Source organism: Schistocerca cancellata, chromosome 3 (genome assembly GCF_023864275.1).
Source record: "Schistocerca cancellata isolate TAMUIC-IGC-003103 chromosome 3, iqSchCanc2.1, whole genome shotgun sequence".
NCBI lineage: Eukaryota > Metazoa > Arthropoda > Insecta > Orthoptera > Acrididae > Schistocerca > Schistocerca cancellata.
Genome location: NC_064628.1, coordinates 356431164 through 356455963, shown reverse-complemented (window position 1 = coordinate 356455963; position 24800 = coordinate 356431164). Strand labels below are relative to the sequence as shown.

Genomic DNA, 24800 nt, shown 5'->3' with positions numbered 1-24800 from the left:
GTGCTGCCTTTCTTTGAACTTTTTCGATGTACTCCGTCAGTCCTTTCTGTTAAGAATCCCACACCGCGCAGCAGTATTCTAAAAGAGGACGGACAAGCGTAGTGTAGGCAGTCTCCTTAGTAGGTCTGTTATATTTTCTAAGTGCCCGTCCAATAAAACGCAGTCTTAGGTTATCCTTCCCCACAATAATTTCTATACGTTCCTTCCAATTTAAGTTGTTCGTAATTGTAATACCTAGGTATTTAGTTGAATTTATGACTTTTAGATTAGATTGATTTATCGTGTAATCGAAGTTTGAGTTCCTTTTTGCACTCATGTGGATGACCTCACACTTTTCGTTATTTAGGGTCAACTGCCACTTTTTGCGCCATTCCGATATTTCTTCTAAATCGTTTTGCAGCTTGTTTTGATCTTATGATGACTTTATTAGTCGATAAACGACAGCGTCATCTGCAAACAAACGAAGACGGCTGCTGAGGTTGTTTCCCAAATCGTTTATATAGATAAGGAACAGCAAAGGGCCTATAACACTACCTTGGGGAGCGTCAGAAATTACTTCTGTTTTACTCGATGACTTTCCGTCAATTACTACGAACTGTGACTTCTCTGACAGGAAATCACAAATCCAGTCACATAACTAAGATGATATTCGATAAGCACGCAATTTCACTACGAGCCGCTTGTATGGTACTATGTCACAAGCCTTCCGGAAATCCAGATATACGGAATCGATCTGAAATCCCTTGTCAATAGCACTCGACACTACATGTGAATAAACATTGCGAAAACATTCTGTTGGCACCCACCTACATAAGGAGAAATGATCATCACGATAAAATAAGAGAAATCAGGGCTCGCACAGAAAAATTTCGGTGCTCGTTTTTCCCGCGCGAAGTTCGAGCGTGGAACGGTCGAGAGACAGCTTGAAGGTGGTTCATTGAATTCTCTGCCAGGCGCTTTATTGTGAATAGCAGATTAATCAAGTAGATGTATAGATATCAACGTATAATGCAGTCACTTTATGAGCAAATACTTTAATCAAGATTAGCATTAACCTGAGTGCCCAGGAAAAAATAATATAGAATTACAGTATTTGCAATGAGATGCAGATGTTTATATGACCATGAACTTTATATTTAACTTAAAAACAATAACAAAATAAATCTGCTGTTTGAAATCAGATGTTAATATCGAAACTTACACACCCGTTTTCAAAATGGTGCTAAAATAATGTGTTGATTTGATAGTTGGGGAAAATGTGGTCTTATGATCGACAGACGTTTTGTTTGCCGTTTTACTCTCGCCGTGGGATGAGTAAATAAGACTGTTTCGGGCAATACTCATAGATCTGAAGTTTCATGGCGGGAAATGTCAGAACTGATAAAATGTTCCGGGCTATCATGGAATGGATTTCATTTTAAAACCTGACGTTTCGCCCCCATCTGCGGAGGACATTTTCAAGGGGGATCGTAGCTTTGTTGAAAATGTCCTCCGCAGATGGGGATGAAACGTCGGGTTTTAAAGTGAAATCCATTCGACCTCGGCGTAATATCCCGGAGCATTTTATCAATTGTGAAACTCATAGAAACAATCGACTACATATATCTCTTCACGTTTGGCTGTAAAACTGGTCGACACTATTTCGCAGGCTGCGCTGGACCGGCCATGCTACGTGAAGGGCTCACTCACTTCCAGAGGCTGGCCGGTAGACGCGACAACAGGCTGGGTGTCAGGTGTGCAAGGTTGCGACAGAACCACGGAAGCGAGCAGGCGTGGTAACCGAGAAGCGAATCCCCTCCCTGTCCGTGGCAGCTGCCGCTCTTGCGACACGCCAAGTGTATCTGCATGTCCCGCCAGAGCAAAAACCACTGCCGCCGGCGTTAATACTACCTGCCGCGCCGCTCAGGTAGCACAAAGAAGACATGGCGTCCCCTGTTAACGACACAAAGGAGCATGCATAATCGAACACTTTACGGTCTGTAGGGTAATTTTGCGCGAGCATTCTGAGTGTTCAAGGATACCGACGTACACGTGCTTGGCCATCTGTACCGATAACTTGCGGTCTTGTACAAGCAAAAGTCAGTTGTGACACAATTTTACGAAGTAACATCACCAACTTCACCTCATATTTTAAGGAGAACAAAAGCACACTTGCAAGATATGATCCCCAACAATCGACTCCACACGAACATTTGGACCGTAATTCTGACAGTACGCAGTTTGAAGTGCCAAAGAAACTGGTTTAGGCCTGCGTATTCAAATACAGAGATATATAAAAGACAGAATACGGCGCTGCGGTCGACAACGCCTATATAAGTCAACAAGTGTCTGGCGCAGTTGTTAGATCGCTTACTGTTGCTACAATGGCATGTTACCAAGATTTAAGTGAGTTTGTACGTGGTGTTATAGTCGGCGCGCGAGCGATGGTTCAAATGGTTCAAATGTCTCTGAGCACTATGGGACTTAACATCTGAGGTCATCAGTCCCCTAGAACTTAGAACCTGCGACCGCAGAGGTTCCGCGAGAGATGGGACACAGCATATTCGAGGTAGCGATCAAGTAGAGATCTCCCCGTACGACCATTTCACGAGTGCACCGTGAATATCAGGAATCTGGTAAAACATCAAATAGCCGCCCGGTATGGTCGAGCGGTTCTAGACGCTACAGTCTGGAACCGCGCGACCGCTGCGGTCACAGGTTCGAATCCTGCCTCGGGCATGGATGTGTGTGATGTCCTTAAGTTAGTTAGGTTTAAGTAGTTCTAAGTTCTAGGGGACTGATGATCTCAGCAGTTAAGTCCCATAGTGCTCAGAGCCATTTGAACCATTTTGCAATTCTCCCGCAAATTGCTGCAGACTTCAGTGCTGGACCACCAACAAGTGTCAGGCTACGAACCATTCAACGAAACATCTTCGATACGGGATTTCGGATCCGAAGACCCACTCGTGTACCCTTGATGGCTGCACGACACAAAGCTTTACGCCTCGCCTGGGCCCGTCAACACCGACATTAGGCTATTGATGACTGGAAACATGTTGCATGGTCGGAGGAGTCTCGTTTCAAGATGTTTCGAGCGGATGGAAGTGTACGGGTATGCAGACAATCTCATGAGTCCATGGACCTTGCAGGGGACTGTTCAAGCTGGTGGAGGCTCTGTAGTAGTGGGGGGCGTGTGCAATTGGATTGATATCGGAGCCCTGAAACGTGTACCACCTTCATAGTGGACTCACTAAATCTCTGTAGTAAGTGTTTCGTGGCTGTCGTTATTTGTGGTGAATACAAAGTCTGCCGTCAAACTTCCAGAGGTTATCAGTGATGTTAACTTTTTAGTTTGAACCAGTGAAAAAACAGACAACAGTGGTTCGTTACGAATCAGCTGGTTTTTATAACGTTGGCTAGCCCAACCACCGATGTATGTTTTTACAAGGAATATATTTAGTGAAAATTCCTGGCAGATTACAACTGTGTGCCGCACCGGTACTCGAACTGGTGACCTTTGCCTCTCACGGGCAAGTGCCCACCGAAAGAGCCCTTACGAGTCTACTTTCGTCAGTATCTCTTTACACCCTAACAACTTCACACACGTTCTGCTGTATGTCGTGTAGGGTTGGCACCCCCAGAAGACAGGTGTATCGGAACAATAGCTCATCGACAGCCTAGGGGACTGATCTGCGAGGAAGTTTCAAATCAGCACACACTCCTCTGCAAAGAGAATTTTTTTTTTTTTCAGGGAAGAAGCCCCAGATTGTGGCTAAGCCGCTTCTTCCAGAGGCACCAGACCAACAAGGTATGCAGCAGACCATCTGTGGTGTTTGGCAGGATGTGAAGAGGTACTGGCGAGAGTAAAGCGATAAGGGAGAGTTGTGAGTCGTGCTTGGATAGTTCAATCAGTAGAGCAGTTGCTCGCAAAAGGCAAAGATCGCAAGTTCGAGTCCCCATACAGCACAAAGTTCTCAGCTGGCTGAAAGTTTCAGACGAATACACAGTCCACGACGAAGTGGAAATTCGTTCTGAGAATATGTTTAGCGTTTATCAAACGAAACGTAACATAATCTCTTCGCCAGTTCTACTGCTGGATAGGACATAGGCATTTTTTGGGAGGCGTTTCAGTCTTTGCATCAAACGTCTAGGAGTCACAAACCACATCGTGGGGAACAACGTCAGTTAGAGACCAAGTATTTGCTGACGCCTCTCAGCGATACTAAACGTCCATTCGTATTGGTTATGCCCCTGAGAGGTGGCAGGCCGTAGGCACTCTGCGTCGAGAGTACGCAGTGTGTTTTGCCTATGATACGAGGATCTTTCCGAAAGTTAAGCCTCCTATTTTTATTCATGGAAACTACAGGAGATACAAAAATCACAGCAGTACAGCTAAACAGAGCAATATTTCGGCTACAGAGTGTCATTTTTCCACATAGTCACCCCTATTTGTTATGCACTTTTGGCAACAGTGAACCAGAGCCTGCATGCCGCACTTGTGAAAATCGGAACCAGCTGAGGCTGACCACTACCTTACAGCTTTCACAACAGCATCAGAGTCTTGAAAATGTTCGCCTTGTAGTCCATCTTTCAGAGGCCCAAAGAGATGGAAATAGGAGGGCACTAAATCGGGGCTGTACGGTGGATGTGATAATACAGTCCAGCCGAATTTTTCAGTGAGCTGCGTGGTCGCAAAACTGTGTGGGGTCTGGTGTTATCATGTTACAAGTGAAAGTTGCTCTTATTCTTCGTTCTTACCCTGGAAATTCAGGCTCTTAGCTTAGTCAGTGTCGTCTTGTAGAGTGCTGAATTAACAGTTTCTCTGGGCTCTGGGACATTCAAAAGAACCACACTTTGTCTATTCCCGAAGACTGTGCACATCACTTTGGCGAGGGCGGCTATGTCTTGTATTTCTTCTTTGACGGAGAATTCGCATGTCACCATGCTGTGGACTGTCTGTTGTTTTCCAGCTCGTCACCTCTGGTGACGATTCTACTCAGAAAATTGGCTGGCTCTGAGCACTATGGGACTTAACAACTATGGTCATCAGTCCCCTAGAACTTAGAACTACTTAAACCCAACTAACTTAAGGACATCACACAACACCCAGGCATCACGAGGCAGAGAAAATCCCCGACCCCGCCGGGAATCGAACCCGGGAACCCGGGCGCGGGAAGCGAGAATGCTACCGCACGACCACGAGCTGCGGCCTACTGAGAAAATTGTCAACTTCAGCTCCATATTGGTCTAGCAGGTCCCGATAAATTTCCATTCGACGAGTTTTCTGTTCTTCTATAACCATCTGCGGGACTCATCTCGCACAGACCTAGCGATAACAAAGATGTTCCAACATTGTTTCCAAGGTATTATAGCCGGCATTCAGCTTTCACACAATACTCTTGTCTTCATCCGCCGATCAGGACGGATGACTTGATCAAAACGCTCTTCATTGCGAGGGATGACGGCTGTGCAGGGTCGACCGAGCCGTGGCTTGTTATGCACACACTTTTCACCACATTGAAAATGGCATACCCATCGCCTCACATTGCTCACGTCTGTTGTATCGACTCCATACACCTTTAGCAAGCGTCGATGGAGTTCAATCGGCGCAATTTCTTCAGCAGTTAGGAATTCAATCACACATCGCTGTTTTATGTGTGCGTCCATGTCAGACTCCATTTTGGAGCTCTCCTCTGCTGGTGCCAACTACCGCATATCAGCGGAACCAGCTTCAAATGAAAGAGGAAGGTTCAAGCATTAGCACTACACCAAGGACATCTGGCGCGGACATCCAAAGTCACCACAAAAAAATTAGAGGCATTACCTTCGGAACGACCCTTGTACAATTATCTCGTCCGCGTCAAAGAGGATAGTCTGAGCCAATTAAAGTTCCTGATTCGTTTCTAAAATATTTTTGTCTGCTTAGAAGTAGCTATTCTTCAGGCTTTTTTGTTGAAAATGACTGTGTCAACTTCCTGGGGCCGGTAGTAAAAAGCACACATGGTTACTAGACCTTGCTAGTCGGGTGATATTTCGTCGTCCCAGGGCCGGCGAAAACTAAAGGACGCAAACGTCGTTGAGAGCCGTCGATGAACACTTTGTCTCAAATTCAAGTTGTTCGCCGCGACGTGGTCTATTATCCCTAGACGTTTGGTGCAAAGACTTTGAAATACCATATACAATACCGTGTGAGCTGGCTGTTGCAGCAATTAAGACACTGGAGGAATGAGGCTCAAATCTTCATCCACCCACCGAGTTTCATGTCTTCCATAGTTTCCCTAAACCTCTTTAGGCGAAATGCCAAGACGGTTCCTTTGAAAAGGCCATGACTCACCTCCTTTCACGTCATTGTCCAATCTTCCCTCTGTAAAGATCACGTCGTATTCAGAATATTAACACCTAATTTCTCTTAATCTTTCTTCTTTTTTCTTTCAACTTGCAAAGCTTTCAGAGAAGAAGAGGGGAAGATCCAAGCCCATATTACCTAGCGGGGTAGCGCAGTGGTTAGCACACTGGACTCGCATTCGGGAGGACGACGGCTCAAACTCGCGTCCCGACATTCTGATTTAGGTTTTCCCCGATTTCGCTCGAGGCAAATGCGACATGGTTCCTTCGAAAGGATACGGCGGCTTTCCTTCTGCATCCTTCCCTGATCAGAGTCTGTGCTCCATCTGTAATGACCTCGTTGTCGTCGGAACGTTAAACACTAATCTCCTTCTCTCTCTCCAAACCCATAATCCGTACATGTCAAAGTCAATATAGAAACAGAACGTTAATCATTCCAGGTGGTGAGAAAAACGAAATGATTACCGACGGAGTGTTAGCTATGAGTGGACAGGTATGGGGAAGAAAGGTGACCGTGTCCTCTTTGAAGAAGGCATTCCAGTATTCGCTTTAACTGATTTAAGAAAACCACGGCTTACCTAAATCTGTTTGGTTTGAGGGGGTTTGAAATCTGCACCTCCCAAAAGCAATTACAACGTCCCACCTCGCTATGGCCAAGTCATTCAAGACATCTTCGCATTATGCTAGATGAAGTATAAAATCAGCTAGAGTGTTGAAACTTCCTGGCAGAGTAAAGCTGCGTCGTGCTTTCCGTACCAGCCCTGTGGACAGCATACTAGTGGAGGCAGGTGTCCCTCCACTGCGGTTACGGCGCCGACGTTTGCTGGCCGCTTATGCTGCCCATGTTTTTAGCACGCCCGGGCATCCGCACTACCGTCTCCTGTTCCTGCAATCGGTCGTCCAACTGCCAGAACGTCGGCCCCGGTCAGGTTGTACGATCGCGGTCCGCGTCAGAGAGCTTCTCTCCGGGCTTGGGGCTTTACCTCTTCCACCTCCTTTCCAGGCACCTCTGCGTACACCCCCATGGTGTGTGCCTCGCCCTCGCCTTCAGCTGGAGTTGGCACAGGGCCCGAAGGACTCAGTCCCTCCAGAGGCCTTCCGCCGCCGCTTTTATTCCATCCTGGACACGTATCAGGGCTCTGGCGTTGTACACACTGACGGTTCGATGGTTGCTGGTCGTGTCGGTTATGCGCTAACTCTAGGGGACCATTCCGAACAACGCTCCTTGCCGGATGGCTGCAGCGTTTACACTGCCGAGCTGATCGCCATCCTTCGTGCCGTAGAGTATATCCGTTCCTGCTCAGGTGAGTCCTTCGTTATCTGTAGCGATTCCCTGAGCGGTTTACGAGCTCTCGACCACTGTTTCCCTCGTTCTCGTCTGGTGATGGCTATCCATGAGTCGCTGCATACTCTTTCTTGCCCGTTGCGGCCGCTCTGTGATCTTTGTTTGGACCCCGGGCCATGTTGGGGTGCCCGGCAATGAGAATGTTGACCGCCTGGCGAAAGAGGCCACTAGTAAATCATCTCTGGAGATTGGCCTCCCGGAGACTGATTTGCGGGCAGTCTTACGCCGCGAAGTTCTATCGGTTTGGGACGCTGAATGGCGCAATCTGCCCACGCCCAACAAACTCCGTCCAATCAAGGCGACGACGACTGTGTGGCGGTCGTCCACGCGGGTCTCCCGCCAGGAGTCTGTTGTCCTCTGCCGGCTGCGCATTGGACACACTCGGCTTACGCACGGCCACTTATTGCGCCGTGAGGACCCACCTCTATGTCGCTGCGGCTCCGTTTTATCTGTGGTCCTTATTTTATTGGAGTGTCCGCTTTTAGCTGTGCTCAGGCAGACGTTCGCACTGCCTGACACGCTCCCTACCCTTTTAACAGATGACCCTGCTATGGCTGGCTTAGTTTTGCGTTTTATTCGGGCAGGGTTTTTTTATCATTTAATATGAGTGTTTATGTTTTATTTTATTGTTTTGTGTTGATTCTGGCCTTTGGCCTACGGCTTTAAACTCAGTTTTTAATGTGTTTTCGGTGGTGGGCTTTTCCTTTCTTTGTTCCTATGGTCGGCCAACCACCGTCACACTCTGTGTGATTTTATTTCGTTTTGTCTGGTCCTTGTCTACGTTTCTTTTGTTCTGTGTCGTCTGTCTCCTATTCTGTTGAACGTTTTTCATTCTCTGTGGGTATTTTTAGTTTTTTGGAAAAAGGGACCGATGACCTCTGCAGTTTGGTCCCTTTAATCCTTAAACCAACCAACCAACCTAAAGCTGCGTCCGTACCAATAGACGAGCCTGGTGCCTTTACCTTCCACGGGCTAGTGCTCTACCAGCTGAGCTATCCAAGCAAAACTCGCGGCCCACCTTCACAGCTTTACTTCCGCCAGGTTCGTGTCTCTGATTGGCAAACAATTTTGATTTGCCAGGAAGTTTCAAACTAGCGCTCCCTCCGCGGCAGAGTGGAAAAATTCGTTCTGGAAGCTAGAGCGTTGTTTAAGAAGCAGTCCAGACATTTGTCTAAAACGATTTAGGGAACCAAATCAGAATGACTGAGCACGGATTTGAACCAGTCGGATATTAGTCCAGTGTCTCCACATCGTTAGAATGCGTTTAGTGGAAGACTGACTCACCGTCCCGTGCACTTAGCATTATGGAGAAGAAAGCAAGACGCGACAGTGAAATGGCTACTTGTTTGGCGGCAGGCGTTGCACAAGTGAGTATTGTATTGTGTGGTATTCTTCCACGGCGTCGAGATTTTGCAGCCAGCCCCTAACAGGCTCGCGCCTTGATGGAATTTAAAGCCTCTTAGCGAGCGCCTTCAAATCAGCGCCGAGCAGTTCGCACGCGTGGGCTGCTAAACAAAAGTACGCCGAACAGGACATGGGGCTCCAGTCAACTTGTGATTGCGACTCCGAATAGAGCGACGTTGTATCACTCTCTCCGGACAGCTTAGCACCATCATTAGGATTTGCAGGTACAGTTTAATGTTCGTCGCCGTGATCAGATTGGTTAGTTACTTTTTCCCACAGATCATACAAACGATAAACATTACGAGGTGAGATGTGCCAACAGAACAACTGTGAAACAGACATATACATATAAAAAAAAAAATCTGTATGTCCAGTTTGGGTCCTTGCCGTAGACATGTCTTGAAGACGTCGGAATAAAATCATTGCTAGAATTTCATATTAATATGTAATTTAATTAACAATCTCTTTAATCCAATGGTTATATACTGTAGAATAATGGCTATAGGTTAGAACTGTCGCTGCCCGCTTTATGCCTGATAAGTCAGCTACATAATCTCTCTGCGACGTTTTTTCATTTACTTTGCGACGCATTCACTAGTCACTGGACTTCTTTAGGCTTTTTGTATCCCTTTCGACGCGAGGTTTCCTCTGACTTGCGTTTTCTATAATTACGAGTACATTTACGAGCCATATGAGACGAAATCGTTCACTGATTTGTAATTTTAAATTTAATACCAGTTTTCACTTATGTTGCGGCGAATATATTTATTATCTAACTTTGGGTCCAATGCTCCGCAAACCCTTTTACGTTATCCCGAATGAATTTCCTAAATAAACTCGTTTCCTCGCTACATCAGTCTATAACTTTGCACAAAACTAATATACAACGATCACGCGCATGCGCCTGATCTGGTACGATGGCGTCACAGGCAAAACAAATACTGTGCGACAAACATAGGCATAATCTATCCGTTGTGGGTTCTGCCAGTCTTTACACATTATTAGCCTCGTACTTATCAGGGAATCGAATCTGGTGATATTTTGCCGCACAAGTAAGTTCGACCGACTAGCGAATAGACATTTTTCGTGTCAAAAAAGATGGCCCTTTGCAGGTTTTTTTCTGACAAAAAATCATTACTTCTGTTAAATTCCTCTGTGGAACATCTTAAATGTACATTTGAAAACGTTTCTGCTATCTGTCAGACATTTTATCTCCAGTGTAGTTGGCAAAGAGTTTTATAGACGTATATTTCGACCCTTTCTGTACAAAAGTTAGTTTCGTTAAGGGGCAATGAAGATCGTTTCTTCTTCTGGTGTTACAATCGTGATTATCTCCGTTACTCCCAAACTCGAAATGTTATTAACAAATTTAATAACTGAGTAATTATACTATGAGGCCATGGTTGATATTCCAGGCTGCTTGAAGAGATCCCTGCAAACGTACGTGTGTGAACCCCACACATAATTCTAATTACTTCATTTTGTGCATTAATTATTTTTTTGTCTAAGTGAGGTGTTAATCCAGCAGAACGAGTGTAATAATGCACATTTATTCACAATTTCTTAGCCAAAGTGAAAGCAGAACGAATTTTTTACTTTGATTAGTTTCTTAGAATTGTCCATCTCGTCCTCTCGTGTGATAATGGTTTTACTTCAACGTATCTACTACATGTAGCCTTTGTTTGTCTGGCGCTACTGTATGTCCTATTACCCCTTCGACAAGAAAGTAAACTGTATCCCATAGCATATTTTACATTAATCTGGATTCCAGTAAGAGTACCCATATGTCTCTTTCGTTGCTGATTCTTCCTTTCATCATTTCATTTTCTTTGGGCCTTTGGGCCCACTTCATCGCAGGGTCGGCCTAGTTACTATGGATTTGACGATGTGAGTATCAGAGTGTGGCAGGATGCCCTTCCTGTCGCCACCCTGTAAGCCGTAACCCCCCTCCCCCCTCGGGACGGAATTAGTGTACCCCAACTGTCTGTGTCTAGTGCAAGCCATGAAATAGTGTGGACGTTTTCAAATTCTGCGAGTCGTGTAACTGAGGCGGGACGTGGGGACCAGCCCAGTATTCACTTAGTGGGATGTGGAAAACCACCTAAAAACCACATCCAGGCTGGCCGGCACACCGGCCCTCGTCATTAAACCGCCGGACGGATTCGATCCGTGGCCGGCACGCCTACCCGAGTCCAGGAAGCAGCGTATTAGCGCTCTCGGCTAACCTGCCGGGTTTGCTGATTCTTCCTTTACTTTGCACTAAATCTTCCCGTTTAATTTTTAACTTTAATCTGCAGCATCACATTTATGATTGTAATTTCTATTATTTCACTCGGTTCTCCTCAACAATCACTGCTTCACTTCCACACAGCAGTATGTTTCTCATTTCTGTGTCATTATTTACTGCCACTATAGTTCTGTGTTGAAGGATGCATTCTTAGCCATCGTCACTCCACACCTGAAGTACTGCTTCCCCCAACCGTCTTGTAGAATCGATAACCTCAGCTGTCTTGTGTGTGGTATTCATTGTGGAAGGCACACTGGATCAACACAAGTATGCATCTATCCTTGGGGACCATGTCCACTCCGACATCGCCAAAACGGCAAGCCTGGTACTGGAGACGAGTGTAGATTTTTCTGTCATACCAAATGACAACCTGCTTGATTAAATGAGCATCTCAGTAGACACGCAAGCCACCGATACGTCGTAAAATCGAAAGCCTTGCACCTGACAGAGCCACAAGAGAGATAATTTATTTTTCTTGCTTTCTTGATAGCAAATTTTTCGCGTTTCTACCATGAGCCGGCCGCGGTGGCCGAGCGGTTCTAGGCACTTCAGTCTGGAACCACGCGACCGCTACGGTCGCTGGTTCGAATCCTGCCTCGGGCATGCATGTGTGTGATGTCCTTAGGTTAGTTAGGTTTAAGTAGTTCTAAGTTCTAGGGGACTGATGACCTCAGATGTTAAGTCCCATAGTGCTCAGAGCCATTTGAACCATTTCTACCATGAATTCTTTTCCTGTTTTGACGGTAAGCAAGTTACTTAATTTTTATCCTTGAAGATATGTCACGCAGCTCACCTTTTAAGTACTTGCCTTGATATATTTTGTGTGAAATGAAACCTCAGACCTAAAAGTGGAATTACTAGAGTTCAAAATGGCTCTGAGCACTATGGGACTTAAATTCTGAGGTCATCAGTCCCCTATAACTTAGAACTACTCAAGCCTAACCAACCTAAGGACATCGCACACATACATGCCCGAGGTAGGATTCGAACCTGCGACCGTAGCGGTCGCGCGGTTCCACACTTAAGCGCCTAGAACCGCTCGGCCACCACGGCCGGTGGAATTACTAGGGCCTAAGAATTTCTGTCTGCGTTCGTGGTCGAGAAGTAATAAAATATGTTCCAGGATTCCGCCTTGAGCAAACAGTTTCTTCTTATTCACAATTTGCCATACATACAGTATTTACTTTTGTGATACATGTCGCTAACCTGCCACACCATACTTGTAGCATTCAATTTATTTTACTGTGAAATACAGGTAATACTGCACAAATAAATACACTGTCCAGTCACATTAACGTGAGCACAAGTCAGAAGCCTGAATAACCACCTTTCTCAGCGCAGGGCGCTCGGAGACGTGCAGGAAGAGTGTCAGTGAGGTTCTGAAAGGTACCGATAGGGATGTGTGGCCATTCCGACTCTAGCACCGTGGCCAGCTGCACAAGGTTTCTCGGTTAAGGATCCATAGCGTGAACAGCCCGATCGACGTGGTCGCACAGATTCTCGACTAGCTTTAAATGTGGAGAGTTGGGTGGCCAGGGGAGTTCAATAAACTCATCCTGATGCTCTTCGAACCATGCACGTACGCTGCAAGCTGTGTGACATGTTGCATTGTCTTGCTGGTAAGTGCCGTCGTGCCCACGTCGGAGTGGACATGGTCCCCAAGGATAGATGCATACTTGTGTAGATCCAGTGTGGCTTCCAGAATGAGTACCACGAAAATAATAATATCCAGTACCTTAACGGCTTCCTCCTCCAGCCTGAACCGTTCTGGCAATTGTTGCAGAGTACTTGCTTTCAGACGTTTCTCCTCGATGGAGCGTAAAACGTGATTCATCTGAAAAGGCCAGCTGTCACTATTCAGTGGTTGTCCAGTTCCGGTATTGGCACGCAAATTTTAGCCGTTTTCACTGGTGAACAGCAGTCAGTATGACACAGGCACTTGTTGCAGAGGCCCATATGCAGCAACATTAGCTAAATCGTTGAAGAGGCACTATTGGTAGAGTCCATGCAAAATACTATGGCCAATAGATGCGCGGTCGGTGGGGCGCGCGTTGGGAGAGCAGTAGTAGTGGGGGTTACAGGCAGGGGAAATGCCGAGTACTGGAGGGGAAGCTCACCTTTTTGAGATATTAAGTGGAGACTCTCCACACTCAGGCGTGCATGGTAACCATTCAAAAATTCTACTGCTCTGCTTTGGTTGGTATCTAAAATGAATTCTGCTGAAAATCCAATGATTCATTCTTGTTTGGCTTGTTAACCATTTGTAACTTTCAGAGAAGTGTCACGAGTGATGAATATTGAGCAAACCTACACATCTCTATTGTTGCTGTGTTAAAATTTGCTTCTTCTGCCGAAACACAGCAGAGTTAAGAAAATATCACTTCAGGAACATGTTGTGCAGACACAGTTGCGAGAGAATTCTGAAACAGTGGTTTATGAAGTTTATTGTGCAAGTGACGAAAAGTAAGGTCAGTAGTTCATGGAAAAGCACATCCTGAGCACAAAAATAAACTTGTTATGTCTTGTTGTTCACAAACACATAACATTTCTCATTTCACCAATTATCGATGACCCTCAAAAATTAAATTCTTTCATCAGAAATGTCTTTCGTTAGTAGAGTAACAAGGCACTTAATGAAGTTTTACACAATAACCACATGTTAAAATACTCTCCTCTTTGTGTGCTATCATTTGCCAAAATCGTTTATGAAATATAAGGAATGTTGTGGGTACCTCTGGTTTTTTCGCTGGCACAGCGCAATCGCAAATGAGTGTGCTACATCAGATCAGTTTTCTCAAGAGTGGCGACAGATTCAGACCTTCGCCCAAGCCTAAAGAAAAATTCGATATGTTAGCTAAATTTCATACACAACATGTTCTGTAATATGCACCAAATTAAAAATGATTGTGACCCCTGTTTTTCACTGCAAACGTTTTCGAATTACTCGCAGTGTCTTACTTCCATGTAAATATAATAATTACGATAACTATTAACGAAATGATGGACACATCATCATGAACCTGACATGTAAAGCTATAATCAAGTGAAAAATTTCATGTTTTACCGAACAGTTTGCGTAAAATAGTTTGAGAAAGACGGCAGGGTGTGTACACTTCGATTCTGTCATCGCCGACCTTCCAAAAGGTGGCAAACACTGTCGGCCTCTTCTTCTGAACAGACGAATGAACTCGCTCAGCACTTTGGGCAAAAACTGGTCACTGTGCATTGGCACCGTGTCCTCACGGACTCTGGCCCCTTAGTTAATCTGGGTGGACAGTTGCACGTCTACTCCTCCGCACATATCTCTGCAGCCGTCGCTCACCCCTCTTATCTATGGCCCGTGCTGCACCGCAGTTGCCTCGGTGCCGGCCTTGTATAGAGCCATTTTGCCGTGCGTTGTAAATTTTAACCACGGTGGCACGTGAACAGTTTACGAAGATAACTGTTTCGGAAATGCTTCTCTCCTTGGTCTGAAAGGCAATGATGATGCCCTTTTGCACGAAGGTTAAATCGCTCCGTTGCCACATTACAGCAATTGCATTTTTTCCACTTTCGCCCCCGACACGCTTCATATACCCTCCACTGCTAGTGCTGCCACGTGCCGTCTGTGAGTGGTTATTGCACGCAGACGCCCAACATAGGGGGGTGGTCACGTTAATGTGACTGGACAGTGTTCATCTTGTCAAAATTACAGTCCTCGGCTTGACTGGCAGTTTTTATAAAACATATTGCTACACTTTAGCAGCATATTTGGCTGCTTATCTTGCTATCTGCAATGTCTATTACGGGCTATTTTTCTCTATAGTTCGCCATCTACGAGGGGCGTTTGAAAAGTCCATGCAAAAATAAAATCTACTTACGAGTTTGGAGTAAATCTTTTTTATTTTTCGACATAGTCTCCTTTTAGACATATACACTTCGTCCAACGCTGTTATAATTAATTGATCCCTTCCGAATAATAGGCATTGTCCCACTCTGCGAAATAGCTATTAGTTGCTGCAATCACCTCCTGGTTTGAATAAAATCTTTGTCCCGCCAGCCATTTCTTCAAATTCGGTAACAAATAGTAGTCCGAGGGAGCCAAGTCCGAAGAATGGGGGGGGGGGGGATGTGAAACGAGTTGGAATCATATTTCCATTAATTTTGCGACCACAACTGCTGAGGTGTGTGCTGGTGAATTGTTGTGATGCAAAAGGACATTTTTGCGGTCCAATCACCGGCGTTTTTCTTGCAGCTCAGTTTTCAAACGGTCCAATAACGATTAATAATGTGCACCTGTAATAGTTTTACCCTTTTCCAGATAGTCGATGAGGATTATCCGTTGCGAATCCCAAAAGACAATCGCTTTAACCTTTCCGGCCGAAGGACTGGTCATCGCCTTTTTTGGTGCAGGTTCTCCCTTGGCAACTCATTGTTTCGATTGTTGTTTGGTAATGTATCCATGCTTCATCCACAGTGACGAAACGACGCTTGAAGTCCTGCGGATTCTTCCTGAACAGCTGCAAACCATCCTTGCAACACTTCACACGATTCCGTTTTTGGTCAAGCGTTAGCAATCGCGGAGCCCATCTTGCGGATAGCTTTCTCGTGTCCAAATGTTTATGCAAAATATTATGTTCCCGTTCATTTGAGATGCCCACAGCACTAGCAATCTCACGCACCATAACTCTTCTGTCATCCATCACCATATCATAGATTTTATCAATGATTTCTGGAGTCGTAACCTCCATCACTTGAGCCCATATGGCCACCCCAAAAATTTTGAAACCAATGATAAACTGTTGTAATAGAAGGTGCAGAGTCACCATAATGTTTATCAAGCTTCTCTTTAGTCTCCTGAGGCGTTTTGCCTTTCATAAAGTAATATATAATCACCACACGAAATTCTTCTCTGTCCATTTTTTGACAATCACTCGACTTCCTAGATTCACACCAATGCCAAACACAAAGAAATAGACCAATATAGCTGACACTTGGTATGCATTCTTTCCAAAGATGCTACTAACTAAACATGACCTCGATACGCGCCAGTGGTGCCATCTCTCGGACTTTGCACGAACTTTTCAAACGCCCCTCGTACAATGAAATACTTTTTTTCACTGTGGCGTACTTTGTGTGAAACGAAAATGTAGGCCTAATAGCAGAATTACTGTAACACGAGATCTTTTCTCAGAGTGCCTTGTGTGACCATTTACGTACTACCTCTGCCAAACTGATGTCATTATTATGTTTACTTTTTTCCCATGCGTTTTAGCTCTTGTAACGATTGTGAACATTCTTGTGTTTTTTAAAATTTTAGTATTGACGAATGTGAGAAATATTTTTAATTACTGCTTCAACTTGTGTTTGTTGACGTTTTTAGGGGTTTTCACGTTATCTATACAGTTACAAAATTATGAGAGACGAAGAGCTGCTTGGAGCAGAAATGTTAACGCCGGTTTCGGTAAATGACAGTACATCTGCAGGAATGGTGCACTAACCACCAACTGAATCATCTAATTAGGTGTTACACGGAGGAAGGAGCAGTGACCGGCCGGAAGCATCTTATGGTTCTCTCGGCTGGTCATAGTTTAACCTTTTCTTCAGAACTGCACAGACGCTCTGCTAGACAAGGAGTGACCACAAGCCCAGGGAAATATAATAGCCTCCAGCGGCAGCAGACAAGTAGGGATGCGGTCATCTCTGACATCATGTCGCCGCCTCCGCCATTTTGGTGCGGGCGTTTGGGTTTAAATGAGCTCTTGCGCCTCATGACGTCTATTGTGCGAATTACGGTGCGTCGGGCTGCGTCACGCCCCTCCTCGTTGGAGGCTGAGAGATGACCGAGGCAGCCAGCCAGCCCGTGCGTAGCTCGGACTAATGCCAGCGGGGTCACCGCTAATCAGGAAATCGCCTCCACTCCCATTCATCATCGCTGATGACACTCCCATTGAGTTGGCCCATTTCTCCGCAGCCTTCTCGGGTATCCGCGCGGGCTCATCTGGAACGCAATTCATTTAGCTACAAGCCCTCCCGTTTATTCCAGCACGATACAGGAACTCCAATGCCATTGTTGGGTGTACGCTGGTACATTGTCACATTCCTGAGGCAGAGAATATAAGTACTGCTTGATATCAACTTGTATTAGAAGGAATATTTTATAAACTATAAGCACACCCGTTCGGTCCAGCACGGTACAGGGACTCCAGTGCCATTGTTGGTTGTTCGCTGGTACATTGTCACAGTCCAGAAGGACACATATGAGTACTGCGTGGTATCATGTTGTATTGTGAGAAATATTTTATAAGCTACATGGACATCCGTTTGTTCCACCACGGTTCAGGATCTTCAGTGCCATTGTTTGCAGTATGCTAGTACATTGTCACAGTCCTGAAGTAGAGAATTTGACTATTGTGTGGTATCATGCTGTATTGTGAGAAATATTGAGTATGCACCGACAGAAAAAACTCACACCACCTGGACGGAGTTGGGCGACACAAAAGAAAGCAGGTAGGCGTGTCCCTACATCTGAAAGATAATGTCTACTCAAATTTCGCGCCACTATGAGGATGCAAATGAGATTCGCTTTAATACGCACTGTAACGGTCGTGAGCGTTAATTACCTTTGAGATTGGAAGTTGTAAGTTGATATTAGTCAAAAATGCCTTTAAGAACACAAAGACGCCAATATCGGCACATCACTGAACTTGAATGGGGTCGTGAAGTAGAGATACCAGAAGCTGGATGTCGCTTCTGAGATACTGCAGAAAGCCTTGGCAGGGCAGGAATGTAGCCACTGTACATGACTGCTGGCAGCGTTGTCACGAAAATGTACGGTCGAAGAAGACCGGGCCCTGGAAGGTCACGTGGCAGTATCGAAACGGAAGACCATAGTGTCTGGGGTATGGCTCTGGATCATTGTACTGCATCTGAAGCAGCAATTTGAGAAGCGGTTGGCAACACAGTGACACAACGAACTCTTACAAATCGGTTACTTCAAGGACAACTCCGAACCAGACCCCCTGTAGCTAACATTCCACTGTCCGCAAACCACCTCCATTGACGAGAGCTCATTGGAGTGCAGGGTGGAGGTCTGTTGTGTTTTCTGACGAAAGCTGGTCCTTTCTCGGTGCCAGTGACGGCTGCGTTGGTTTTGGAGGCCAGCTGAGGGCGTGCAACCATCCTATCTGTGTGCTAGACACGCTGGACCTAAATCTAGAGTTATCGTCTGGGGTGCGATTTCGTATGGTTGTAGGAGCACCCTCGTGGTTATCCCACGTACCTTGACTGCAAATTGATACGTCAGTCTGGTGGTTCGACCTGTTGTGCTGCCATTCATCAACAGTATTCCAGGGCGTGTTTACCACCGGGATAACGGTCGCCTACATACCGCTGTTGAGCTCTACAGAGTGTCGACATGTTGCCTTGGCCTGCTCGATCATCAGATCTGTCTCCAATCGAGAACATGTGGGACTCCATCGGACAACAACTCTCGCGTCATCCACAAACAGCGTTAACAGCCCCTGTCTTGACCGACCAAGTGCAAGAGTCGTCGTACTCCATCCCACAAACTGACATCCGACACCTGTGCACCACAATGCATGCACGTTCGTATTCTTACATTCAACCTTCTGGTGGTTACACCGGTTAGTAATGTACCAGCATTTCATATTTTCAAAGGCTTATCTCGTGCTTACATTAACCTGTGGTCTTGCGATGTTAATCACTTAAATGTGTTACCTAGACTAAGGTATTTCCGAAAGTTCGTTACTCTACATTAAGGGGGGTAGGACGTCAAATGGGCTTATTTAGAGCAGGAGAGGCACCACAGGACATTTTAATTTCCACTGTCTATACTTGTACAAGTAAATTAATAAAACGTTGTCAGCATGACCAGGAAGGATTCAGGATTCACACTCATCGCAGCGGAAGTTCAAAAACATAACAAAATAAATTCTTTTACATGTGAAATTTCATCATTTTTTCACTTACTATTGGCTGCATTTGTTGCTATAGGCACACTTTTCTTCATAAGTAAGAGAGACTGTTCGATGAATTTTGCACAGCATACAAACCATACTTGCAGGTGTCTGAAACTGTAGAATCTATTTAACTTATGAAAAAATAAATGAGCTATTACGTTTTAAACTTAATGTTTAGAAAAAAATCAAATTTTGTAGTTAATTATCTCAATTTTTACCACAGTTTTTAATAGATTTGGAAAATTCTACAGTTTCATACATCTGTAAGTATGGTTTGTATGCTGTGTAAAATTCATCAAAGAATCTCTCATACTTGTGAAGAAAAATGTACCTATAGCAATAAATGAAGCCAACAGTACGTGAAAAAATGATGAAATTTATATCTAAAAAAAAATTATTTTGTTATCTTTTTGAACTTCCACTGTTATGAGTGTGAATCTTGAATCCTTCCTGGACGTGTTGACAAATTTTATGAATTTATTTGTAAAAGTATAGACAACTGAAAATAAAATGTCCTGTGGTGCCTCTCTTGCTCCAAGCCGGCCCGTTTGACGTCCTACCCCCCTTAATTATCTTTTGGTGTTGCTATTTTTTCTCATGAGCATATGTATAGATTCTGATTGACTGTCGTTGATAACATGTTAATTACAGCATTACATAGTCAATATCATACGACAGCTGTGCTGTTAGATCTGGGACCTAACAAACGAGTAAGACAAAGTTACTGTGATTTCTCTCCATTTTCAATATTTTAGCGGAAGACTTCTTGACGGAGTGGAAAAAACAAAACCAGCTCGACTTTTTCGAATCTGACACAGTCTTATGTATGAGTTTGTTTCCAAAGAAGTAATATGATTTGCTAACAGCAATATATAAATTGCATATCATCCTCCAAGACTGTCGACTGATAAGACCTAAAAATAAAGCAATATGGTCTTTCAGGATAATGGTCCAGTGCGTTCCAAAATAGTGCTCGAATATCGCACTCTCGAAAAAATATCAAACTTTAATTGATAATCGTCACCCATTTGACATGCACTGTTGGAAAAATGCGTCTTCTGGAGTTTTTCATGTGTTATGACTTTCAGCTAAATTATGCCGGCCTGCCTCGTGTTGTCTGATACCGCCATGCAGCAGCGCTGCTCATTCGCTGCTAGACTACTGGTCATTCTTCCTGTTTTACCGTCCCTGTTAATACATGCCGATAAAACAAATACCACGTTAAACTAATTTGGGACCACTCTACCGAACGACCGCATAAAGTCCCGCTTCCAAAATAATTTTGTTCGTATCGGCATTTGCTTTCCATTGTCACTAGATGTCGCATAAAGTACGTGATGAGCAGTACTTATTTGACCTGACTCCATCTACATATTGCAAGAACGAAACTGCAAATATCTGTGGAAACACTAAAGGAAATGCTCCTGACGACTATAAGGAAACATACTGTGTCTAAAAAGACCAATATTCTTGGATCTGGGATATAAACTAATAGAAGAAATTTTAATTAATCAAGATATGCGGCCAGGTTGTAGCCTTTCTCCAACCCCTCTTCGACATATGCATCTATAAAATAGTCAGATAATTAAAATAAAATATTCACCAGGGAATAAAAGTGAAAAACACATGTATAAACACAATGCTGTTCATAGATGATCAGTTTCTCTACAGAAAGATAAAGACAAACTGTGAATTTAATTGTATATGTTAATTTATAATATTTATAGAAGGTATGTATAGATTCTGGTCAAACTTCGCTAATCTCTGGACTTGTGGCAGCTGTTTACTACTTTTCGCACCAGATAGCGCCTCTTCTGTAGCTGATATAAATCTCAATCTCTGTATATGGAAAGTACAACCAACTTGCCAGTGACCGCCATTTTGCGCCCACTGCGCCGCTGGGGATACATTGACTTCTGCAGCATATTTAGCCATGTATGTTTAAGAAGTGCACTCCGCCGTGTAATGCACTGCTACAACTGATCAGTGACTTCAAACGGACCATGTCGGATATTTAGTAACAAAAAATCTAAACAAATTTAAGCTAAATGAGTCGAAAAGCATTTGTTGTGGCGAGCATGAAATACAGTTGTTTCCCTGCCGTCTTTTATTATTAGCGAAAGCAGATTTCGCAGTTTTTGTTGCGATATCGAGTCTATATCGACTTACTTCTTGTTCCTGCTACTCGGTACGACGAAAACTCGCCCGATGTCTCTTTTGTTATACGAGATAAAGAATTGGATTCAAATTTATATGCGCGGTACCTTAGTAATTAGAATTGATAAACTTGCCTATATGATTATGCATGCTTTATATTTTTGTCATATCTGTCCCATAAAATTTTGTCTGCAAATTGTTCTAAGACAGTAGGAGAATGATTACGAAAGTAAAAGGCAATACAATATTTTTAAAATGCGTTTTTTTTCCTTTTTGTACGAGGGTTGGAACTTAAATAGTGGCAACTATTTATTCACAACCGATGCAAAAGAGTTACATGTTTGTACCTGTTACTGTACTTCAAAGAAGCACCAGCGTTGTGTAGAACCCGTTGCCAGCATTGTGGAAGGTGTAGTATACCGTTAGCAGAGCCTGTTCTGTTGATGGTGCGAATGGAGCGGTCTACTGCCTGGCGAATCTCTGGGACAGTTCGCAGTTTTTGTTGCGGTATCGAGTCTATATCAAGCGCTTGGATGTGCCACTAGCGAACCTGGCCTCCCCCCCCCCCCACCCCCGCTCTTCGTCCATCTTGTCCGTCTCATCCTCTCCCTATTCTACACCACCACCACCTCCTTCACCACTCTCTGTCCATCTTCTCTTTTCCTTTTCCTTTCCTCAGCAGTCCTGCTCAGCAGCCATAGCGTACGGATCTCCGTACCGGCACGTTCACAGGAGCTCAGTCCGTCAGTTCACCTGATGATGGCGACATGTATTATCGCCGAAATATTGTGCCCGTTGGACACTGTAGACCGGCAGTACACCCGTGGATATTTTGACTATCAAATACGCCGGGACAAACTCAAGAATCACAACAATGATCTACATATTTACTTTAGACCACACTCACGCATCATTCACAGTACTAAAAGCATAACAAAACTGTACAAACATAAACAAACAAAAAAGCCTTCAAGAAATAAACAGAACAAGTCGCAAAAACATTTTCTTGACATGTTTCTTGAGTGTCTCTGTGCACTACTGGACTCTGGTGGTCAAAATTCGTAACTACATTATATTTCTTTCTGTTTAGTCCTGTCCGCTACCGTCCTCCAGCAGATGAAAATTAGAACTACGTACTCGACTGAACCCGCTTCAGACCATCTGTCACTGTGCACGCACGAGTCAGTCTCCCTATACACGGGCTCTAGACAGGAACGATATAAGGCGCCACACCTCACCCTCTCCCCCCTCTCTATATATTTATTGCCCGCCTCTCCCTGACCTGGAGCCTTGTTTGTTTTCACTGCTAACGAAAACGCGTTGGAAACTGAAGTCGCTAAAAATGAATGGGTAATTCGGTTAGGTTCATTGTTATACACTGTATGAGAGACCAGCTGTTGAATCTGTGAAGATAGTGGCTCCAATGACACTATTCTGAATAGTGTTCACCTGCAAACGGGTGGAACCACAAAGTTTCGGATGACTCACATTCCGTAGCAGTATTCCAGTCATAAGCCGATAAGCCATAAACACAACCATTCCTGTTAAAACCGATTGCGTGGAAGAAACAACGCTACGCGTAACTCTGCATACAGTTTTTGTTTAAAATTATACGTAAGGAGAACAGAGTTCTGTATAAAAATTTGAAGTACATCGGTCAAGAACTTTTCGAGATTTTTGATAACGACATTCCCCATTTATGTAGGAGGCACATACACTGAAGAACCAAAGAAACTGGTTCACCTGCCTCATATCGCGTAGGGGCCCGCGAACACGCAGAAGTGCCGCAACACGACGTGGCACGGACTCGACTAATGTCTGAAGTAATGCTGGAGAGAACTGACACCATGAATCCTGCAGGGCTGTCCATAAATCCGTAAGAGTACGAGAGGGTGGAGATCTCTTTTGAACAGCACGTTGCAAGGCATCCCAGATATGCTCAATAATGTTCACGTCTGGGGACTTCGGTGACAGCAGACGTGTTTGAACTCAGAAGAGTGTTCCTGGAGCCACTGTGTAGCAATTCTGGACGTGTGGGGTGTCGCATTGTCCTGCTGGAATTGCCCAAGTCCGTCGGAATGCACAATGGATATGAATGGATGCAGGATGCTTACGTACGTGTCACCTGTCAAAGCCGTATCTAGACGTATCGCCGGCCGCTGGTGGCCGAGCGGTTCTGGCGCTACAGTCTGGAACCGCGCGACCGCTACGGTCGCAGGTTCGAATCCTGCCTCGGGCATGGATGTGTGTGTTGTCCTTAGGTTAGTTAGGTTTAAGTAGTTCTAAGTTCTAGGGGACTTATGACCTCAGCAGTTGAGTCCCATAGTGCTCAGAGCCTAGACGTATCAGGGGTCCCGTATCACTCCATCTACACACGCCCCACACCATTACAGAGCCTGAACCAGCTTGAACACGACCTGCTTACATACAGGGTCCATGGATTCATCCGCTAAACACAATTTGAAACGAGACTCGTCCGACCAGGCAACATATTTCCAGTCATCAACAGTCTAATATCGATGTCGATGGGCTCAGGCGAGGCGTAAAGCTTTGTGTCGTGCAGTCAGCAACGGTACACGAGTGAGCCTTCCGCTCCAAAAGCCCATATCGATGATGTTTCGTTGAATCGTTCGCTCGCTGATAGTTGTTGATGGCCCAGCATTGAAATCCGCAGCAACATGCGGAAGGGCTGCACTCCTGTCACGCTGAACGATTCTCTTCAGTCGTCGTTGGTCCCGTTTTCGCAGGATCTTTTTCCAGCCGCAGCGATGTCTGAGATTTGACGTTTTACCGGATTCCAGATATTCACGGTAAACTCGTGAAATGGTCGTACTGGCAAATCCCCACCTCATCGCCGACTGTAACGCCACGTTCAACTTACTTAAATCTTGGTAACCTGCCGTTGTAGCAACAGTAATCGATCTAACACCTGTTCCAGACACTTATTGTCATATAGGCGTTGCCAACCGCAGCGCCTTATTGTACCTGTTAACATATCTCTGTATTTGAATGCGTATGCCTATACCAGTTTCTTTGGCGCCTCAGTGTATTTACATACCATAAACAATAAAAATATGTAGTTCATGTCTGTCCGAATGTTTACTACAGTATCATATAAAAATGTGACGTAAATCGGTCAAAGACTTTTCGGGACCTCTGATTATGTTTCCCTGTGTCCCACAGAACATTTATAAGTGTATTGTGTAAAAGTTTTTAGTAAAGCAACCATGAACTTCAAACACTGACTTGTCTTCACATACTAGTGTAGAAAAACGTAACTTGCCCCAGCCAATACCTGTTTTTCTAAAGAGCGTGATTAGTG

General features: G+C 44.7%; 1 long non-coding RNA gene across 1 annotated transcript in view; it reads left to right on the top strand.

Moving 5' to 3' along the window:
- LOC126175044 (uncharacterized) overlaps positions 1-3771 on the top strand; it is a 309906-nt gene extending 306135 nt beyond the window's left edge. Inside the window, exon 4 of the long non-coding RNA XR_007535515.1 lies at positions 3731-3771. This is a non-coding gene — a long non-coding RNA (uncharacterized LOC126175044). The remainder of the gene's footprint in view (positions 1-3730) is intronic.
- Positions 3772-24800: the final 21029 nt, after the last annotated feature.